Consider the following 11,712-nt stretch of genomic DNA (forward strand, 5'->3'; position numbering starts at 1 on the left):
TGCAGTTCACTTAGTGAGGCTTTGAGAACTGCACAGGCATGATGCTGGTTCTAACTCAGTTCTTTGCTCATAAATAAAAGAGACTTAGACAAATTAAATGAGAAATATAGAGACAACGGGGATGATGAAGAGGGTGAGAGAAAAATGCATGAGGTTATAGTTTTTAGTTAGCATTCAGTGAACATTTGTCTTAATATTAACTTTAAAAGATTAGTGGGTTGAAGGAATTATAATCCTCAACTTCAAGAATTAGTATCATTTCAGTAATCAGAATGGTGTGATATGGATTAGATAATAGATACCTAACTAAATGGAAGTAAATGGAGCTTAAACTCAGCAAAACCAAGCTCACAGCCATCTGGTTGGCTCTGATGAATAGCAGTTCTATGGGACGGAGTAGAACTGCGCCCTCGGGCTCTCTGAGGCTTTAGCTCCACCTTGACAGGAACACACAGTCTCCACTTCCCCCCAGAGCACTCGCTAAGCTTGTCTTGCTGCTCTTGCAATCAGCAGCACAACGTGCAATCCATGATCTCCAAAAAATATGGCCAATTGATTTTTGACACTGAGGTAAACATAATTCAATGGAAAAATGACAGTATTTTCAATCAACAGTACTGGAACATTTGAGCATCCATGTGTAGAAATACGAGCCTCTATCTATAATGCCCCAGATGGGAAGGTTTAGTGTCCTAACTCACTGTGTCCTATAGAGTCCCTGTAAGTGAGAATCAATTGATTCAGTGAGTTTGGTTTTGGATTAGGATGTCGTACCTATAAAAATTAGCTCAGAATGCATCATTGCCTTAAATGTAATATGTAAACCAATTAAACAGATTGAACATGAAAATAATTTTGACATTATTAGTCATTAGGGACATGTAAATTAATGCTATGATAAGGTACCACTACATATTTGAATGGACACTAAGCTAAGGAGAAATATATTCTGACAAAGCTAGAGAGCAAATGGAAATCTTATACATTTCTCATAAAAACTTAAATGCTTCCAAAAACATAAGAACTTCTAAAACATTTGGAAGACAGTTTGATAATTCGTTATAAAATTAAACATACACTTACCATATGGTCCCAATCTCCCTATTGTATATATTTCCCCAAGATAAATGAAAAGCGATATTTACATAAAAATGCATTAAATATTCATGTCAATTTTATTCCTAACTTCCCCAAACCAGAAACATTGTGAATGTTCTTCAGCAAGTAAATGTATAAACAAACAGTGGTACATGCAAAACACAAGTTTATCTAAGCTAAGTGAAAGCAACTAGAAGCACTGTTACATAGTGGTTACAAATTGGGCTACCAGTTTCAAGGTTAACAGTTCAAAACCACCATCTGCTCCGTGGGAATGAAACTGGTCTTTCTACTCCCATTAAGAATTACAATCTCAGAAACTCACCAGGGCAGATCTACCCGGTCCTACAGGCTTCCTCTGATTCCTTACCCACTCAATTACGAGTTAGGTTATTTGGGGGAAGTCAAAGAAATTTAGGCTCACAGATTATACACTGATTTCGTTGAATGACATTACCGAAAAGGAGAATACAAAACAACCACTCCTTTCATCTTTAAAAGTTCCCAGGTGGTACAAACAGTTCAACAGCTGACAATTACCTGAAAGGTTGTGGCTCAAACCTTCCCTTGAGCATCTCAAAAGAAAGACTGCTTTCAAACTACGCCAGTCAGGAAAGCCCTCTGAAGCAGTTTCACTCTGCACACAGGGTGCTGCCATGAGTTTGATTGAGCTGAGTGCAGAGTACCATGCTTAGGGATCCTGTACGAAGATTCACTTTTTATCTCCCTTTGATCAAATGAAGGATTTCACTTAGTTGAGGACTATTTGTAATTGATCTCGCATACTGGAGAGACCTCATGTGAAGTTCTTGATGTCAAACTATATTTAGATCTGGAAATATATGAAAACCTTGCAATGATTATCATGTCTGTGTTTTGTGAGCTGTGCCTCTTTATAATGTTATTCAAGGTGTTGAAAGTGGAAGGGTTTTTAAAATAATATAACATTTACGTTCAATGTAACCTTTTATAAAACTGTTATTTTAATTAACATAGAGTAAATGCCTTTTTTGTGTCAAGTTTTACTTACTTCTGTATCACAAAAATATTTAAACTTATACTTCATAAAACTGCATTCAGAATACATTCAGTGTCTGAGTATAGAGAGCTCAGAAATTATTTCTTCTTTTAAAATGTAATCTGATCAGTGACTGATCAGATCTGATCTCTCGTTTTACCTCATAGCCATTCAATTGTTCAGGAAACATAAATTAAGTAACAATACATGATTTCTAACTGTTGGAAAAAGTATTCTCTATTAATCAGTATTTAAATTAAGTTTTAAAAGTCATATGTCTTTTTAATAAATGCCCAGGGTCTACTTTAATAAGCACAGAAATGAGTACAGTATTTTTTTATAGATATCAAAGTTTATTAGTGGTGACTAGTGTCAGTGTAGAGAAAATGGGGAGTGGAGAGGAGGGGTGATGGAAAAACTACATGGATCATGGAATGTTAGCTCACAAACAGATTCCTATAATTGCTGTCGATAAGGCTTAAACCTGTAAATAATTGAACAGGCAAAAGTTGTGTGATAGATATATAAGGGGGCATCAAAAAGTTTGTGGGGAACTTCCATTATTTTCTAATTTATCTGCAGTCATCACTGGGGCTATTTCTTGCTGAGCTGTCTGCTGGGCTGCTCTTCCACCTGCATGACCTGGACCTGGGCCTTCATGAAACTTTGCAGGACTGACAGGTAATTGAGAAGCTCGGCTATGGTGGGTTCTGCTTTGTTCTCAATTTTCTGCGGCTCATAGTCTGGCTCCTTGGTCATCTCGGGAGAGCTTAAGTCAGTTTGGCCCTTTCTTTGAGCTGAAGAGGTGCAAGGAGTCTCGGGGAGAAGGCACCATTGGATGCACCGCCCCCCCCCAAATTTGCATTTTGCTCAGAATAAAAGCTTTTTGGAAACCTCTTACAATTTGTTCTGTTGCCATGGGATGGAGCACACAACAGGAACTGACAGCAGGAACGTACTTCGGTCTCTGGACACAAGGTCTTCTGAAGCATTGAAATACTATAGTACATCTTCCACCAGGAAGCACTCTTCGTGCAGTGCTTGCGTGCTCGGTTCCTAAAGGAAAGGCTGGCAGTGTGAATGATGCAGCAGTCCGCTTCTGTAAAGTTAAAGATGACAGTCGTGGAAATCCACGGAGCAGTTGTATTTTGTCCCGTTGGGTCATTGTGAGCTAGAATCAACTCAATGGCCAAAGTAGTAGCTCTAAAATATTTTAACACTTGAATTCCAGTAATAACTGAGAATCTCAAGTCACATTGAAGTGACATCAAGTGAAATTGATGAAGAGATTGCATACATGAAACGTTATTAGTTTATATTTGTTAGGTAAGTCATAAAATACAAGTGGGATTCATAGTGGTTACCACTTCCGTTTTGCTTTCTTTTTGAAAATTTTTACAATGAACAGAGATGACAAGTTTCTCATTAAATCAAAAGGTAACATGTTCTATTCGTAAACACTCTATGACTAAAGTCTTAGTTTCTATCAGTTGATTTCTTTGGTAGTTTTCAGGTCTTTTAAATTGCAAAGGTTTTTAAGGACTGCCCACTTAGTCCTTACTCAAGTTCATGGAATAAAACCATGGCTTATTGAAATGCAATATAGATCTTTATTTGTGGGAAATGTCATCTACATATAATAGGTACCATTTTATTTTTAATCATGTAAAATTATTTTAAGGTCATAAATTCTAATAAATTATCTAATTTAGTGGAATTCAATTAAAAAAAAAATCTCCAACATAACACCAAACGGCCAGCAGATTGTCGCAAAAGTTGTTTCTAAGAGTTAAACATACCTTATCTCTCAAGTAGAAGGAGCACTGGCAGCCTAATGGTTTGTGTGTTGGGCTGGAAACCACCAGCTGCCCCACAGCAGAAAGACGGGGCTTTCTATTCCTGTAAAGAGTTAGAGTCTGGACGGTCACAGGCGCAGGCCTGCTAGTCGGCATTGACTCGATGGTAGTGGGTTCAATTCTCACAGCTGAAGGTTGAGCATACTTAAAAGTGTGATACCTGTATGTTTCTAGGGAAACTACCCTATGTTGAAATTGAAGCCATATATATTTTTTAAATAATCATTTTATTAGGGGCTCATACAACTCATCACAATCTGTACATATGTCATCTGTGTCCAGCACTTTAGTACATATGTTGACTTCATCATTCTTATGACACCCACTTTCCACTTGAGCCCCTGATGTCAACTCATTTTCCTCCTCCCTCCCGCTCCCCCTTCACCCAAATGCCCGATAATTTATAATTTATAATTATTTTATCTATCTTACCCCCTCCGACGTCTCCCTCACCCACTTCTCCGCTGTCCATCCCCCAGGGAGGAGGCCACATGTGGACCTTGTCCTCTGTTCCCCTTTCTCCCTCTCCTTCCCTCCACCCTCCCTCCATCGCCACTCTCTCCACTGGTCCTGGGGGGTTCATCTGTCCTGGGTTCACTGTATTTCCAGTTCCTATCTGTGCCAATGCACCTCCTCCAGTACAGCCGGATATGCAAGGCAGAATTGGGATCATGGTAGTAGGGTGGAAGAAGCATTTAAGAATCAGAGGAAAATTGCATATTTCATCGTTACTACACTGCATTCCGATTTGAAGTATTAAATGAAGTATTAAGTGCTTTTAAGTATTAAATAAAGTGTTAAATTTTCCTGAAAAACTTAAACTATGTAATATTTAATTTTTGGGAAAAAATGCATTTTCTGTAGAAAATTACTTTTTAATTCTTATATTTATATGAAAAAACCTAATACCATTAGGTAGATTCCAGCTCAGAGACATCTTATAGGGGAGAACAGTGTTGCCCCGTAGAGTTGTTGAAGGGCTAAATATCTTTATGGAAAGAGGCAGATACAGCTTTCTCCAGAGTAGCGGTTGGTTGTCTTGACCAAAAGCTTTTGGATTCAGAACTGAATTTTTTAACCTCTGAACTACCAGAACTCTATACATAGTATACACTTACTAAGATATTAGCTTGAAAGATCATTTCCTTTGAGTTTTCAGGTGGTTACTATATTTTCAGAATTATCTTACATCTAACTGTCCTTATTATCTTGTCCTCAAATTGTCCACACTCTGTCACAGGCCCTGAAAGTCTCCCTGGGAAAGATGATGATGGTGTCTTGTCAGAGTCTTGCCTATTCACCCAACTAGTTCCTAAAGACCCTGGGGGGGGGAGGGGGGCGGTATCACAACTTACATTTATAATTTTTGCTTGAAAATTAGCAAGATAGGTAGGCAAGTCCCCAACTTCTCAGTTTTATTTGTATACAGTCTAATAACTTTTTAAAATAATTATCTAGACCATGTGTGTTAGTCTGGTTATATGAGAGAAACAAATCCACAGAAAATCATATGTATACAAGAGATAGTTTTATATAAAGGGTAAGTGCACATCAAGAAAAATTCCCAACCCAAGACTACAGGTCCAACATTAACCCATATGTCCAACTTCAATCTACAAAGTCCTCCATCTCACAAAACATATGCAATGATGCCGACTGCAGGAGGAAAGCCAAGTCAGTGAGCCTGAAAGCATCTCAGTGCTGGCAGAGGTCTCCACAGGGCTGCTCCAGTACCCAGGGCTGCATCAGGGTATGTCCATGTGGCTTCTCCTCAAGGATGTCTCACAGGAAGTGAGCCTTGCCAGCTGAAGCAGGTAACTGAATAAGCCAGCTGCACCCTGGTCCAACCAAAAGAGAACAAGAGAGGCGAGGCTCACTGAGTCATATAATTTTCCGCCCTTCAATTAATCCCACATGTGTTTATCGATCAGGTTGGCACAATAAACCTTAACTATCTCACCAGCATAATCTAATGAAATTTCTAAAATGACAAAAGTGTGATATATCTACACTGACCAGTCTGATAGACATTATCCATTTGTGACTATTCAACATTTAAATTATGACTGACAAAATAAACGTCCACTTTATTTAATTTCAATTAACATTTAAATAATCACATGTTGCTCATTGCTATATCACTCCTAGCACAATTGCAAGGAATGATAGTAAAAAATATTTACTACTAAATAAATAAACAAAAACAAACAGATTCTTTTTAATTTTTTATTAAGTCATTTTATTGGGGGCTCTTACAGCTCTTATCACATTCCCAACATCCATCCCTTGTGTCAAGCACATTTGTACATATGTTGTCATCATCATTTTCAAAGCATTTTCTTTCTATTTGAGCCCTTGATATCAGCTAACCTTTCCCTCCCTCCCCCACCCTTCCTTCCTTATGAATCCTTGATAAGTTATAAATTATTATTATTTACATATTTTACATTGCCTGCTGTCTCCCTTCATTCACTTTTCTGTTGTTCATTCCCCTAAATGTGTGTGTTGGGGGGAGTGTATGTCAATCACTGTGATCGATTCCCCTTTCTCTCCCTATCTTCCCTTTACCTCCTGGTTTCTCTTTTCTCATTATTGGTCCTGAGGGGTTTATCAGTCCTGGATTCCCTGTGTTGTGGGCTCTGCTCTGTATCAGTGTACATGTTCTGGTCTAGTCAGATTTGTAAGGTAGAGCTGAGGTCACGATAATGGGAGGGAGGAAGCATTAAAGAACTAGGGGGAAGTTTCATGTTTCATTGGTGCTATACTGCACCCTGAATGGCTCATCTCTTCCTTGTGACCCTTTTGTAAGGGAGTGTCCAATTGTCTACAGATGAGATGTGGGTCTCCACACCATGCCCGCCCTCATTCACATTGGTATGATTTTTTGTTCTGGGTCTTTGATGTCTGATACCTCATTCCATCGAAACCTCATGATCACGCAGGCTGGTGTGTTTCCTCTATGTGGACTTTGTTGCTTCTCAGTTAGATGGTTGCTTGTTTATCTTCAAGCCTTTAAGACCCCAGATGCTATATCTTTCAATAGTCGGGCACCATCATCTTTCTTCACTGTATTTGCTTATGAACCCATTTTGCCTTCAGTGATTGTGTAGGGAAGGTGAGCATCACAGAATGTTGGATTATTAGAACAAAGTGTTCTCACGATGAGGGTGTACTTGAGTTGAGGCCAATGTCCATCTCCTACCTTTATACTTATAAGTATTAATATAAGTACATAGAACTATTTCCCTATCATTATATATTAGTATAGTTATATATGTACATGCCTATATTTAGACCTCTATAAATGTCCTTTGCCTCCTAGTTCTTTCCTCTATTTCCTTTTACTTTACTCTTGTCTCACTTTCATGTTCGACATTTATTCCTATTTCAGTAATTCCTCAATGTTGCATTGCCCCTGATTAAGCCCCATTAGGCATCCTACACCCTTCTCTCTAATGATTTTAGTTCACTTGTTGTTCCCTTGCCCCAGGGTTGGTTGACAGCCTCTTTCCCTTCTCCCACCTCCCTCTCTCCCATGTTCCCCCAGAACCATCAGTTCCATTGTTTTCTCCTCTGAATTGTTTATCCCACTTATCGTTCCTAGATAGACATGTAGAGACAATAATAATTTCAAAAACAAGGCAAAGCTAAACAAAGGAAGACAAAACAAATAAACAAGAATACATAACAACAACAAAAAGAAAGTCAATGACAAAAAAGGAAAAGCTAATAAATAGTTCCAGGTATGTTTGTTGACCTTTAGGAGTGTTTTTCAATTGAGTCTGATGGGGTACCACACTCTCCCCAAAGTCTATTTTTGGTATCCTCAGGGACTTCATTGCTTTCCTCCCTTGCTGCTCTGTTGCACGCCCTTAGTGTTTTGCCCCAGTGTGATGGGGTCAGATTGAGCAAAATTCCCATGCAGTGTCTCCTATGTTGTCCTCCTTAGTGCTATGGCTCAGTGAGGGACGTTGTGTCTCATGATGGGACCGGCCCTCTGGTCCTCTCTGTGCATTTTCTGCTCTGAGCAGGAATATCAACCTTGGGGATTGGTGGGCCAGGATTTGTTTCCAAAACAGACTATTTAAGACTATATATTATTTATTTAACCATTGGCCTACCCATTGCAGTTTTATTGAATACAAACTTAGAGTCAGACTTTTGGCCAGCCACTTGAAGGTTATTAAAATAAAGTGTTGAAAGAAAAAAATTCAGTTTGATTTTTCATGTCTTTGTTTAAATTTTTAATTTCCTCTGAATAGTTCTATGTGGAAACTGCCTTGTTTCAAATGAATAAAACCATGTATATGTTTCATTCTTCATGTATCACTTATTTCTCTGAGTCCTCCTCTTTAATTCATCCTCACAGACAAAGACACCTGAGAAAACTCTGAGTAGCTGAATTAAATACAGAAAACTTACGTAAATATATTTTCCTAAAAGTAACTTTTTATTCCTTACTCATCACTGTATTACATCAGAGTCTTACTTTTAAAGTATGAAGATTTTATATTCATGGTGAAAATGGAAGTGCATAGAAAGGGGAAAAAAGTCTAAACAATGAGGTTCTCAGACACAGTTACATGTACTAGACAGTAAGGGCAAAAGGAACCCGTGAAGGGTTATGGAAAACCTTTGGTTTGTTTGCTTGCCTGTGATCTTATTAAACTTTTGGTTTTTATTAAGCATGGCTCTTAGCTGCTTATATCTAATCCAATTTATAGAATAGAAGGTCAAAATATGAAGAAGTAGAATGTAAACGGCACCTTTGGTCAACTGAAAGAGCAAATAAACAATCTTCACTGCATGCTTGCATAGTGTAGAAGGCATTTTTCTGCTATTTTGGATTCAACTTTTAAGTGTACTTAAAATCATAAATAGATATTGAATTTTTATCAATTAGCTTTTTTGTATCCATCAAGATGTTCATTTTTATCTTTTCTCCATTTTATCTTGGGCTTAATAATTTATTAGAATCATCTGCCATGGTGATGATGCATTAATGTTGTTAATATATGTTGGAATCAACTGTCTAATTTAACAAGAAAAAAAAAGCATCCATTATCACATGAGAAATGAATTTATACTAAATTTTGTTCTATACTTTAATTTACTATTAGAGTTTTTCAGGGTCTGTAGAACTTTTTTTCTGTATTTATTAATCTTTCACATTTCTTAGAACTCAGTGGTATTTATGCTAGAAATAATGTACAAGTAAGACCATTTTGACCCACAGTTTTATAATGATAATTTGGAAGCAAGTAGAATTAATTTCATGGCTCTATTCATCCATTTAGATTACCGAAAAAAGCCTTCAAGCAATTTTAGTACTTTAAAAAGACAATTAATTGATAGTTTAAAAATTAGTAGCATGTAGAATCATATCCCATATTCATTAATGGAAGCAAAATAAAATAATACTAAATTAATAAATATATTTTTGTTTTATGTCCATAGTTTTCATTAATATTTCTCCAAAGAAATGTCTACTTTAAATTGACTGAGTGCTATCAACTCAATTCATAGGTTCTTTAAACAGGTTCCTGAGACTCTAAATCTTTAGAGAAGCAGACAGCTTCATCTTTCTCCCCTAGATTAGCTGGATGGTTTCAACTGTCCACTTTGATGTTAGCAGCCTGATGCTTAACACACAGCATCACCAGGGACTTTTGTTTTTATTAAGGTATTTTAAATGATTTTTTCTTTAAGTTTTAATTATGGGGTTTTTGCTAAAAAGAAGATAGCTTTGGGATTTTTCTGATTTTCCCCCTTTTAACAATTAAATTACGTTGTTCAAATGTGTGGGAGCATGTTTCAATTAATTTATTTTTTCCCTGAGATTATATTTTTGTTCATAAATCAAGTATTGATGGTATTATTTTTATTTAAGTTTAAACTTTCTGTAATTAGAATTGAAATATTTTCCCAATTATTTGAGTGCATGTCTTAATTTCCACTATTTAAAATCTTTTAATTATATTATTATCACAGTGACAAACATGTACTTTTAGAGACTGATTTGCAGTCAAATTCCTAAGACTGCAGAGTAAATTAACTCTCTTCAGCTTTTCAAATACTCAAAATACGTTAATTTCAAAAGACTTTACATATATTTAGTACTCAATAAAATGTTTTGCAATTTGTAGGTATTGTCTATACTATTTCTACTTTTATTATTTATGAAGAATATTATTTGAATTTTATGACCTCTAAAACTTAATAATATATAATTTATGACCTAGTGTTTAACAGTAATATCAATGTACCATGGGCTCTTTAGGAAAGGCATAATCCATTTGAAGAGCATACAGAGATTTAAAAGATATTCATAATAGGATCCATATACTTAAAGTCTTTACTTTGTTTTCTTCTTTTTTAAATCTCACCATGAAAGCTTAAGCAATGTAAAAGATTCTACATGTATACTTTTTAAAAAAGTTGTCAATTACCTGCTCTTCATATAAAATATGTTTCTCCCATTCTGATAATTTTGCCATTCTTTCTTTGTTTCACTTCCTATTGGGTAGTTAGAAACCTTCATAATAATAGTATATTAAATGATAAGGAGTATGACTAACAAGGTGAAATGTGCTTCCACAAGATAATTTGTACATTGTTTCCTATAATTTTCTCTTGCCACAAATAGAATTACAATTGAAACAAAGAGTTACTCTAACAAAAGATTTTAAAAAGAAAGAATGCTTTCCTTATATTAATTGTTTTCCTAAATATTCTAATAGCTCTTTCTTTAAAGAAGCATGATTGACATTGTTTCAGTACCAATTCTACATAAAGAATATGAAAATAGTACCCAGATTTATATTAAATGCATGCAATGAAACAGGAAAATAATTGAATTGTGAATTTATACCTGTAGTGCTGAATGTTTCAAATAATATTTCCTCAATTAGATATTAGTATCTTTTAAATGTGCTAAAAAAGTGTATTTTTCAAATGAGAAGGACCCCAATTTGTCTCAGAATCATAATAGAAATTATGTCCCTTCTGACAGTATTGCAGAGTAGAATAACGTTTCTGTCTCCTGAACAGCCATGATTTGAAGGAGGTCTTCACTCTAGTGCTATCATTAGCACGAATAGATTAAAATACGGATAGATCACTGTTAAAACTTGCTTATCATTAAAATTCAAGATTTCATAACACATTAAGTTTTAAAATCATAACTTCAGCTAAGGAAAAGATAACATAGATAATACTGAAACAACTGACTGCAAACGACAGTATCAGAAATTCATAGTGTCCTCAGTCCCAGACTTTTTCTCCGACTTCTTCAGGATTAGTGGTGGAAATGGTCTATAGGGAAAAATCCACTTTGATATTGGACAAGGATATTCTGCATATGCTTATGTCAAGTTGTTTCTGTTGATTAGTGCAGCAAACTTGAAAGCAAACAGCAGAAAAACATTGGGATTATAAATAGATGAGGTGCACTGCATATTGCTGGGATCTTATAAATTGATTTGTATATATTAATAATATAGCAAAATGTGTAATGCACAGAGGACTGTCCTGTGGAGTGGCTAGGGAGTTCGGACAGCTACCTTTACTTTAGCAGCTGTAGAATTTTTTTTAAATCAATTTATTTGGGCTCATACAATTCATCAGAATACATAGATCAATTGTGTAAAACACATCTATACATTTGTTACCCTCATTATTCCCCAAATTCGCTTTCCTCTTGGGTTCCCAGAATCAGCTCATTTTCCTTTTCCCCCCCTC

This window comes from Echinops telfairi, unplaced genomic scaffold (genome assembly GCF_000313985.2).
Source record: "Echinops telfairi isolate 266 unplaced genomic scaffold, ASM31398v2 ScPeMD7_7;HRSCAF=31, whole genome shotgun sequence".
Classification (NCBI taxonomy): Eukaryota; Metazoa; Chordata; class Mammalia; order Afrosoricida; family Tenrecidae; genus Echinops; species Echinops telfairi.